The sequence below is a fragment of the Euprymna scolopes genome, chromosome 35 (genome assembly GCF_053919585.1).
Source record: "Euprymna scolopes isolate OS-2025 chromosome 35, ASM5391958v1, whole genome shotgun sequence".
NCBI classification, from domain to species: Eukaryota; Metazoa; Mollusca; class Cephalopoda; order Sepiida; family Sepiolidae; genus Euprymna; species Euprymna scolopes.
In genome coordinates, this window is record NC_136516.1 from 80,438,503 (window position 1) to 80,451,075 (window position 12,573).

Here is a 12,573-nt window from a genome sequence, read left to right on the forward strand (position 1 = left end):
TCTTATATAATTAAACTCTACCCAAGTTCCGCCATGACTGATTATCACGGTGTTGTCTAACCATCTACCTAATGCACATAAACTCTTAGCCTAAATGGCCACTCACCCCGAGCTTTGATATACGGTGACCTCAAAGAAAAGAAGACTTTTCTCCATTTTATCTAAGATCGGCGTAACTTTCAACGTGATTGAATCCGATCAAACCGGAAGGTCAATGCAATATTTTTGTCGACATGACCTGTAGTGTTTTTTACCTGTTCTTTTTGCTGACGGCCAGCACTCGGAGACGTACAAAGCATTTGCATGAGTTTAAAACATCGATATTTTATTCTAATTAACATATTTTGGAAATTTCTGACTATTGCGTTGCCAAAATTAAGACAGCAGAAATGAATGCAGTTGATGTAAATACGGAACCGAAGTCACTAAGCATGAAACGAAATACGAAATTATATAGAAATATTTTATTTCAAAAAATTCTTTTAGTTTTAATAATTCTTGTGTCATTATGAAACAATTGAAATAAATAAACTTTATTTTTTTTTACATTTCTGTCAATAATATTTTTAAATATTTGAAATATATTCACATAGATATATTTTATTTCAAAACATTCTTTTAGTTTTAACACTCCTTGTTTTATGACGACACGATAAAAGTAATTATTTTGCACATTTCTATGCAAAAAGTTTGTTTAATATTTTTTTTTTAATTCTTAGATAGAATGTTTTCCACATGTTTTATCACAAAATTCTCTCATTTCGTTTCATGCTTAGTGACTTCTGTTCCGTATTTAGACCAACTGTATTCATTTCTGCCGTCTTAATTTTAGGTCGCGAAAAATCGCGTCTCACACGTGATTTTGATGTGCGTCCATGCACCATAAAAGGAGGTTGCTGGCGGAAGTGGGCAGAAGGGTTCAGATCTGTGTAGAGTGAACATCGTCAGACTTTTCCGAACTTGTTTACGTCGTACTTGAAGGCAACGATATTGTAGTCGGTCAAGAAGCAAGCCAGTAGAACAGTGTTCCATAGGCGAGCACATCTAAGAGAGAAGTGTTCAGACCTATATAGAGTGAACATCATCGTGCAACTCAGACTTTTCCGATTCAGAATGCATCGTTTATAATACTGGCATTTAAGTGGCCTGCCTTCTCTCCGACAGGTTAGACACAAGGTCAGATGTAATTTTGAAGAGTCAATGTACTAGGATTAGCATGCTCTGCTCTACAAAATATGCCCATTCTGGCGATTAGCGATAAATTAGTCCCTTCTCAACAGTTGGTGCTAACAGATCAGGTTGTCTGAAGATATTGGTTTCCGAAGACGAAACGATGACGCTTTTTTTTTGTTTTTCTACTTCCTTTTGCAAAACTTAATTATGTTCTGTAAAACCAAAACCAGAAACAACAACCCATCCTTCCCCTCTTTTTCTTCTTCCCATTTCCCATTTCTCTTTCTATCTCCTCCACTTCCTGACTGGTTTTCTAACTTAGATCCTACTAAACATTAATACTGTAACCCTTTTCCCTCTCCCATTGCAAATTTCATTCGTGTTCTGCGGGGCAGAGAACAAAGACGATAAAATCCACTACAAAACAACCAAACCAAACACTACAAACTAGCGATTGAAGATACAAAAACTTGAAGAATAAAACCTTTTCACAAAATAACTGGATTAAGCATTAAATGACATGTAAAGAGTTGACATGCCGTAAAACAAAACAACTAAATCTTCTAAACAGGACCATACCGCAGTGGGAGAGTATAAGATTGACTGGAACGTCACAAGAACTGGCCAAGGTCAAGTATGAAAAATTATTGGTCACCAGCACCAATATTACCTCGTTAGAAGATCGTGCTCGCAAAGGCTGTCCCAGTCAGTTACAAAGTCTATGGTATCCTGTGTTACGAACACCAATATGACGTGGCAGATCTTGAACCTGCTCAGTCACAGATTTTTAGATATATACCCGAGCTTGGGTACACGTTACACCATAATGGCCTCTCATTATCATAGGTCGCTGAGTCTAATAAGACCTAAATTCCTGCAACTGGACAATTCCAGTTTATGATTGACTCTACGGCCAAAATGGTCGCTCGTCCACGTTGTATTTATGCTGCGGTTTTGCAGTCTAAAAGATCGTACGCCAATGTCGCTGGTTGCTGTTGTGCCTCTGCTGTCTAAAGGATCGCTCGTTCGCGTTGATACTTGCTGTTGGGTCTCTGCTGTCAAAATGATTACCGTAGAAGAATCTTCGTCTCAAAACAAAGAAGTTAACAAGTCTGTTTATTCCAAGACATATGTATTAACGAGGAATTTAAATTATTTTGTACAAAGTTTGTCAGTTTAAAAAGAAAAAAAAAGAAAACAACAACAAAAAATGCGCACCAAAAGAAACCCCACTTATGTGTTGCTTTCCTTCTTTTTCTCTCATTTAAATGGCCACGGTTCGACCAGCTTGTGGTAGTAATTGTTGAAACATTTAGCGAGAGGAACATTTTTCTCTCTTTCTCTTTCTCTCTCTCTCTCTCTCTCTCTCTCTCTCGCTAATTTTCCGAGTGAATTGACGTTGAAATACTCCCATTTAATTCTCCCTCATAGGAGTGACTAATAAAGAGTATCCTTTTGCATGAGGTGCGGACATATTTGCCTTTTTCTCGTTTTGAGGAACATTTGGTCAGAATTACGGGGTTTGGGGGCTGTTGGCTTAGGTTTCCTATCAGGGCTGAATATTTGGTTAGCTCTCCACCCGGTTGGTCTTCTTGTTAAAATCACGCTAATTTTTGCTTTACTTACAATCCTTCGATCTTCCATGCACTTGGGCAACCATGTCGCAACAGTAAGAAAATCCCTATCGAACTGAGTGTCGAGAACGTATCCCCGGCTGAGAAGAACAACACCTATTCAAGTTGTGTAAGTTATTTTGTCAACGTTTCAGTCTGGAAGTGGACTTAATCGAAGAGACACGAATCTCGGGATTCAACTTTTTATTGTATGGTTGTCTAATTGTCAGCGAGGGGAAATACCTTATATCACTTCGGCTAGGTCGATCAGGACAATCCGACGGTAGTCATCATTATTAGAGGTATCTATTTACTTGTTATGTCTGCGTAATTTATACATGTATATTTAGAACATATAAATCTTGAAATTAAATAATTATGTCAACATTTCCGTTATAAAATCTCTCAGCAATGAAGAAAAAGTTTTTATGGGTTTTGATATTGTTTTTCTTTTTTGTTTTGGGTTTTTTTTTTGTTGTTGTTGTTTTGTTGTTTTGGGGGGATGTTATTTTTTGTTGTTTTTTGTTTTGCTTTTTTTGTTTTTGTTTTTTTTTTGTTTTTTGTGGTTGTTTTTTTTTGTTTGTTTTTTTTTTTTGTTTTGTTTTTTTGTTTTGTTTTTTAGGGTTTTTTTCCGTTTTTCTTACCAAGACAAGATTTTACTTTTTTAAGTCATTGTTACATCAGTTGCTGTATTGTTACATATTCGCTTACCGGTGTGTGTATAAACTATCAAAAACGCGTGTCGTCGTCGTCGTCGTTTGAAACTCAGATTCTTGTTTTTTTATGGTTATAATCACTTGAACTCCGATATTAAGTTTTTAATAAAAAAAATTGATTATAAAAAGAAGAAAACTCACATACAAGAAAACACGTGTGCGAAGAGACTTTAGATAAATAATGAAATGCATTGTTTTGGAAGAACCACGAATAAATGCATTTCATTTGGACTTAGGAAAAATGTCGAGTCGTATTTTTGTTGATTTCCTTTGTTTGTTTGCTTCTGCGACATTACAGTATCGTCATACAAGAGACAGGAAATCTCTGTCAAAGAGTAAAGTAGTTTCGTTGACTTCATTCTGGGATCAACACTGACCTTTAGACTCCAACATTTTTTTTGGAAATCGTTTCAGACAATGCATGGCGGTCTTACCGAAAGAAATGACGTAACAAGTAAACAACATAAGGAGTTGTCTGGCACTCGGTTGAAAAGAAGAATTAATGATGAAAAGGGATGGGGTACTCTTTAAGAATTTGATCCGGATCCTCGGCATTTTTTGTCACTTACGTACTATAGTTTACGGTTGAAAACATTCATCTTCTTTGAAACAAAACAGACAATTGCCGATAAAAAATCTGCAAAAAAATATAATAACCAAAGCAATTAAACAATACAAAATGCAACTTTTATTGGAAAAAACATATATATATATATATATATATATATATAACTACTTCATTTACTCACATAAAATTAATATACGAAAGTATAGATTTATGCGTAAACTTTAAGTATTTACTTCAAAAGTGCTCAATACGTAGTTAGAGCTAGTCAGTAATTTATAAAATATATATGGCGATTAAGCTCAATCAAATATATATGGCGATTAAGCTTAATCGCCATGATAAATTACTCTCTCTCTCTCTCTCTCTATATATATATATATATATATATATATATATATATAATTGACGGAAAATCCTGAGGATCCGGGTCAGATTTTGCAAGAGTACCAGAGATTGGATGTATATTGAAAAGGTTGAGAAAAAAACTAACTAGACTGATGTATCGTTACGCAATATCATCACAGGAATTAATACCAACGAAGACGTCAATGTACAGGACCACGGTCAAGCATTGTTCTTCTACTCTCACAAGCTGAGTTTGAATGCAAAGACTAGCATCCAGCAAGAACGCGAAAGTATCTGCAGATATTAGCATTTACCCAGCGTTCTTGTTTCACCTCATGAACTGTCAGACGGGTAATCTTCAGCGAACTGCATCGATACCCAATGCACTTGTTTGAGGGAAAAGGCCTTTTGCGCCATGCGAACAAACCGCAACTTTGAAAAAATAAAAATAGTTTAATTAACCGAAACTCTCCGTTGTCTTTAACGAAATTACGCTTAAATAAAATATTTTAATTAATGCAGATTTCTTATTTATTATTATATTATATTGAACCCAATATAGAGTAATTATTTATTATTATATTATATTGAACCCAATATAGAGTAATTATTTATTATTATATTACATTGAACCCAATATAGAGTAATGATTTATTATTATATTACATTGAACCCAATATAGAGTAATTATTTATTATTATATTACATTGAACCCAATATAGAGTAATTATTTATTATTATATTACATTGAACCCAATATAGAGTAATTATTTATTATTATATTACATTGAACCCAATATAGAGTAATTATTTATTATTATATTACATTGAACCCAATATAGAGTAATTATTTATTATTATATTATATTGAACCCAATATAGAGTAATTATTTATTATTATATTATATTGAACCCAATATAGAGTAATTATTTATTATTATATTATATTGAACCCAATATAGAGTAATTATTTAAAAAATAGAAATAAAAATGACTCGTGCACCACCACCGGAAATCGAAAATCAAAGCGACTAGCTTACGATTTACCTTTTCTTTTGACGTTAATGCCTGAGTTATGAAGACATGTTTACCGCAAGGCTAAAAATTATATATATATATATATATATATATATATATATATATATATATATATATATATATATATATATTCAGAATGTGAGAGATTGTATATAATAAATTCCACAGCCAAACAACGTCGCAGCCCACAAGAGCCATGACAGTCAAAGAACCGGTTCTTTGATTGTCATGGCTCTTGTGGGCTGCGACGTTGTTTGGCTGTGGAATTTATTATATATATATATATATATATATATATATATATATATATATATATATATATATGTGTGTGTGTGTGTGTGTGTGTGTGTGTGTGTGTGTGTGTGTGTAGCTATTGCATTGATAGTCGGCAGTTCTCTCTCTCTCTCTCTCTCTCTCTCTACATATATATATATATATATATATATATATATATATATATAAACACCTTATGCGTATAAAGATATATACAACAGTCGTTCTAAAAGTAAAACCTTTAAGATTGGTAACGTTATACGAGGGACCTTTTGTACCTCAGAATATATTTTTAGTCGCGTGTGAGCGACTTTATAAGTCACTCCGTTGGTCGGTCGGTGGGTCTGTCCGTAACACTTTTGTGCTTGGCCTTTTTGGTTAATATCAAAGGTCTGTTGTTAATAGATGCTGTTCTTAGCTTTATAAGCTTTTCTTGGCCTTTTGGTCAATATCAAAGTGTAGTATCAAATGAAATTTTATTAAGATTGTTATCTTTTTTGTATATTTTGATATAAATAAAAAAATGTTTTAAAATTGGGCTTAAGTAGGCACCCCCCTCCCACCACACACCCATAAATACAAATTTAAAGGGGTAACCATGATAAAAGAGGCTGGCCGAGAGAAAAATCATTTAAAATTTACAACAGAGACGAGATGGATCAACCAACCTCACCATCCCCCCTTCTTTTTAAGTTGGCCTTGTGCCTAAGTTTTTTGTTCATTTTCCCAATTGTATTTTTTTCCTGTGAATAAAAAAATTAATATCTCAAAGTGTAGTATCTGTTCCGGCAGATACTGCAAGCAAAGACCATATGTGGGGTAAACCCCACATATAAGACCTTGGTCAATGTAGGGGCAATCCTTCATACCAATTGTCACTATCCAGCTCCCCTACTCCCCAGGGAGTTTATCCCCATTCCCCCTTCACTCCTCACATTAAAAATCGGCCTTGTGTCTAATTTGCTCGGTGAGGGAGCAAATAAATACAGCTTTTCTTTGCCTTTTGGCCAAGATCAAAGTGTAGTATCTGTTCCGGCAGATACTGCACTTAAGATAATTTGTACCAGTCAATGGAGGGCAAACCCTCTATACTGGGACAATTATTATTTTTGGTAACCAGAGTGCCCCCTTTTTGCCTACTTTTAGGGGAGCTGGTTTTTACCTCACATTAAAAACGGCCTTGTGCCTAATTTGCTCAGTGGGGGAGCAAATAAATACCATCTGTTCTTAATATATGCTGCACTTACATTTGTAACTTTTCATTGCCCACATGGCTAAGATCAAAGTGTAGTATATGTTCTTAACAGATGCTGCACTTACATTTGTAACTTTTCCTTGGCAATGGAAGGGGAAACGCTTTCATGCTAAGGCATTTTTAGTCGCATGCAAGTCACTCCATCAATTGGTCTGTAACACATTTACATTTTATTTTATTTTTTAAGCAAGGAGTATGGAGTAACATTTTTGTCCCCCGATTTATCAGAGGGGGGCCTATGTTTTCAATGGGTCCGTCTGTCCGTTAGTCATGATGATTGACGGATAACCGTCCATTAGTTTTTCCTGAAATTTTTATTTATTTAAGTCATTTCAGCCTATTTTTCGGTCATTTTAGTTTATCTTTAGGATTTTCATGTGAATCCTATGTTCACGCATTCATCCATTACACGAGAGCACGCGATTAATGGCTATCGGCCTTCTTCTACATAGTCACCATCATTCTCAAAGCACCTTTGCCAGGAATTCAATGACGCATCTCTGCTTCTGACGCGCGTCCGTAACAGAGATTGCCTTCTTAGAGTCTTCTAGTATATGTATAAGCGGGAATAAATATAGATGTAAAATGAAATACACAAAATTATGCTTGCTTTATTTTCTGTAGTTGACGGCGAGAAGACATGGAGAAAAGGGGGGTAACCGAAGAAGATAAAAGAAAGATAGTAGGAAAGAAAAGGAAGGAAAAAGATAGAAAGGAAAATGAAGAATGAAAAAAAGAAAGAGTGAAACGAAAAAATATATACTTAAAAGTATCCCAGAACATGTAGTAGAGAGGTGGAACATTTTTTTTTATTGTTTAAATTACCCGCAGTGTTATAAAAGATTCTGGAAAAGTGCTCTCCGTTGATATCTATGTATTTCTAGACGCGTTTAACAACTTGTAGATACTGCCTGTAGATCTTCTCTGGTGATTCTCCTAATAGCGTTATTAATGTTCTCCTTTTAGTTGGTCTGGATTGTAAGGATTATTTGCATAAACTTTTTTTGTTTTAAAGTCCCCCCAAAAGATAAAAATAAGATGATGACAAGTCCGGGGAAAGTGGTGGCCATAACACTTTGCTTATTGTTCTGATAGGCTTCCACAATTAAGATTCTCTGCTGCAACGAAAACACCATACTTTAAAAAAAAATTAATGTTGATTTTAAGAAATTGGGAGGCTTAATCTGAAAAATAAATGATTAGAGAAAGATTAGAGAGGTCAGGCTCTTTTTAAGTGGGCCACGCTGTAGATAGATAGATAGATAGATAGATAGATAGATAGATAGATAGATGAATCGATAGATGGATGGATGGATGGATGGATGGATAGATAGATAGATAGATAGATAGATAGATGGACGGATGCATGGATGGATAGATAGATAGATAGATAGATAGATAGATAGATAGATGGATGGATGGATGGATAGATAGATAGATAGATAGATAGATAGATAGATAGATAGATAGATAGATAGATAGATGGATGGATAGATAGATAGATAGATAGATAGATAGATAGATAGATAGATAGATGGATGGATGGATGGACTGACCGACTAATAGAAGGAACTAAGAAATTTTAAAAAATGGAAAAACGAGAAAAGATAAATAAATACATAGATAGATAGAAGAAAGGGAGAAAAGAGGATAAGAAAGTAAGAAAGGAAAAGGAGATATGTAGATAGAATAAAGGTAGAAAAAAAAAGAAATGAAATACGGGAAATAGATACATACATAGGAGAAAAGAAATGAAAAGAAAGAAATGTAAGAAAGAAAAGATAGATAGCAGGGAAGAAGGATATAAAAAGATAATATAAAAAGATAATATAAAGAAAGTAAAGAGGGACAACGATAAATAGAAAGACGAGAAAAAAAGAATGAATAAAAAAATAAATAGGCGTAAAGAAGATAACTAGAATGAAAAAAAAACGAAAGTAAGAAAAGAAAAAATAGATAGAAGTAAAGAAGAAATAAAAAAAAAAACGGAAGGAAAAGAGAAATAGATAGAAGGAATACCGGCGCGTCCTCATATCCAACCGCCATAAAACAACAAAAAAAACGCCATATTATTTTTAACAAGTTCATTTTGGGCGTAGGTAGTCATAAACTCGCACAATTCCGGTGCATTTCGATCATAAGTTTTAAATGTTATTTATTACAGTCGCCATCTTGTTTTCGGGCGCATCAAAATACTTATTACATAAATTGTCTCTCACTCTTGGACAGGGTTCAAAAGAGAGTCGTCAACATGATAGGTCCTGAACTGTCATCTAGGCTTCAGCCTCTGTCCCATCGACGAAATGTTGCATCCCTCTGCCTGTTCTACAAATACTTTAATGGTGAATGCTCTGACGGACTGCAAGCACTTGTACCTCCTCGACGTGACTACCCCCGACAAACCTGACAAGCAGCTAAATCCCACCCCTTCACAGTATAGATCTCTAGATGTAAGAAAACCTTTTACTCCAATAGTTTCTCCCCCAGAACTGCAGGTCTTTGGAACTTCCTTCCGGGATTCTGCTTTCCCAACTATACTGACATGCAGAAGTTCAAGTGAACAAACATCTTGCTACTCATCTCCCTTCATAATGCCGCAACAAATAATGTCCCCGATAGTAGCCCCCTACTACAAAGTGGCACTGTGCCTTGTTTGGGGTGAAAATTGAATTTTAAAAAATGTTGTTTTTTTTTTGTTTTGTTTTGTTTTGTTTTGTTTTGTTTTCTTCACCCAACACAATTGCTCTTACGATTATTGGTGTTATCTTGACTTTCTTCATCTTTCCATTTCTCTGGCTAGTTCATTATATTTCCTTCCCTTTTCTGTCTCCTTTATATTCAGACCGTGTTCTGATGGGGCAGCGAAATCTACCATGTGGCAGAGTTTTTCCTAAGATTTTATCATTTCTGTTTTGAATTATTGTTCCCGGTTTGTGTTTGTATCATTTGCTGGGTGTCCAATATGCAGTTGTTTGCATAATTTCCAGTATACTGTTTTCTCCACTTGATCGAGTCTGTTCTTATATTCTTTTGGGGCTAGTATGCATACACTTACTATGTGGTTTATTATTTCGTCTCTTTCTTTACAGAGTCTGGATTTGCTATTTTCCTGTATCTCGCTGATCTTTGCTTTGGTGCAGTTGATGCTAATCACGTTTTCTTGTACAGCTATTTATTATTATTATTGGCTCACATGGAGCTTTCACACAAGTCAACAAACGATCTGATTGGAAACCTATGTTATTCTCTGGAAGCTGAGTGACAACAAGTCTCCCCAGACGTCCAGCCCTCTCCACCTCCTTCGATAGCATTTGCAAATGAATTTGTATCATCGCAACAGCCGCTTACCATTGATTTCTCGCTGGTAATGGCCATTGGTTTATACTGGAATTTGAGTGGCACTCAGCCTCCCCAAGGTCCCGGTTCTCTTTGCGCTTGTCCAGCCGAGGTCTGGTTGGCGCTCGCTCCTCGGTCTTTCAATCCTTATTGACCCTTCTCGGCCCTTTGGTATCATTTTTTGGGGGTGGGGATCGGTGATGATACAATGGGGATAATGCATGATGGGGAGTGTAGAACTTGTAAATATGCAGTTTCGGTGTTCTTCATTCCCTGTAACGCTTATTCGTTATATTGTCTTGTATTATTCTCCGCATTCAAGGGTTTTCCTTATTATTTCAGTCGTTTTCATTATCGTTAGTCGTTGTACTTTTACAGTTATTCCTCTGATTCCAATTTCTGACATTCGTTTTTCGAAGTTTTTCGGAATTGTTCCTAGTGCTCCTAGTATTATCGGTACTATTTGGACTTTCTTCATCATCATCATCATCATATTATTATTATTATTATTATTATTATTATTATTATTATCATCATTGTTGCCTCACAGCGAGCTTTCACACAAGTCATCAAACTCTCTCCTTGAAAGCAACCTGTGGTGTTCTCTGGAAGCTGAGTGACAACAAGTCTTCCCGGTTTTCCAGTACTCTCCACCTCTTTCAATAACATTTGCAAATTAATTTGTGTTATTGCAACAGCCGCTTATCATTGGTTTCTCGCTGGCAGCGGTCATTGGTCTTCACTGGGATTTGAGTGGAAATAAGCCTTCCCAGATTACATTACATAGTGACAATTTGTAATATTGTAATACAAGATATTGGTGAAGAATTATTATCACTCTAATTTATTATAATTACTTATTATCATTATTATCATAATTATTATAGTTGTTGTAGAATACTTTATTTCCATTGAATTAGTCTTCATTTAAAAATAAAGCTTAATTATATAATGTTTCTTTGATTATTAAAACCTCAAAATTTATATTAGTTAAAAATAAAAGATTGTCTTATGACCAATAGTTATGAAGGAGTCCACCAAGAAAAAAAGAAGGGAAAAGGAGTCGATGAGTAAAAAAAAGTTGAGAACCATTGGTTTGAGCAATGGTTCTCAACCGGGGTCCATATGGACCCCCATGGTACATGTAACGTTAATATCGGTTCAGTCTTCCTTCAAAATAAACTGTTGATATATGCTCTTTGGTTTTCTTTACATTACTGACAAAATAAAATATGTTATAAGGGTTCACCAAAATATAGAAATAAAGAAAAGAAAGTCATGATTAAAAAAAGATTGAGAACCTTTCGTCTAGAGGTTACCACTGAGTCGCTGTTTTGATACCTCATCGTATTAAATCTACCAATTCCAATAGCTTCTTTATAATAATTGCAGGTTTGTGGAACTCTCTTGCTGCTGACTGTTTTCCTCCTACCTATAGCCTTACTCTTTTCAAGATCATTAACAATAGGTTTTTTATATCTTTGTGATAATTATTAGAGCTGTGACAGCAGCATATTCTTTTCCTTGTTTTGATTCTCAGGTATGTATCCATTGATATCTTATATGTTTTTATGTAGAGTGATGTGATCCTTGGTTGATTAACTGTGTCTTACTGTGTCGGACATATACTCGAGAGTAAAAACAATGAAAAGAATATGCTGTTATCATAGGCATAATAATATATATAGCGGATGGGGGGGAGCACACAGCCTTGTTGGGTCGTAAAATACGCTTTATAATATGTGTGTGTGTGTGTGAAAAGAATGTGCTGTTGTCATAGTCCTAATAATCATCTTTCGCTATCATTAGTTTCTTACATGAAGTGGCTTCAGAAATAAGAATTTATCTAATAGTTGCATTTCTTCGTTTACCTCGCTCTTAGCTATATTTTTATCCTTTCGGGGTGCCCCCCATGGAGGGGGTGAGGCTGGATTTACCCTACACTGTTAGACTTGCTTCATGTATAACTTTCCTGTCAGCGGTAATTAGGTACTCCTCGCACAAATATTTCTTGACTTGTCCAATGTTGATTAAGGAATTTGAGGAAACATTCACAGTCATCTACATCAGAATGCATTATTTTTTACTAGAATATCTTGTCCTTTTCTTTTCCAGTTTTAACAACTAGCCCTTTACTCTTCCATGTTTAAGCTTAACCATATCACTTTTCATGCTCGCATTTTTCTATCGTAATCCATGATTTTTTCAGGCTTCCAATAAATTTATTTGCTCTTTGTTTAATTTCAGTCTTATTTT

General features: G+C 34.9%; 1 protein-coding gene and 1 pseudogene across 1 annotated transcript in view; both read left to right on the forward strand.

The window, feature by feature from the left end:
- Positions 1-12,573, forward strand: part of LOC145259960 (uncharacterized) — a 358,155-nt gene that overhangs the window by 93,100 nt on the left and 252,482 nt on the right. The window lies entirely within an intron of this gene.
- LOC145260126 (U2 spliceosomal RNA) lies at positions 6,714-6,860 on the forward strand (annotated as a pseudogene).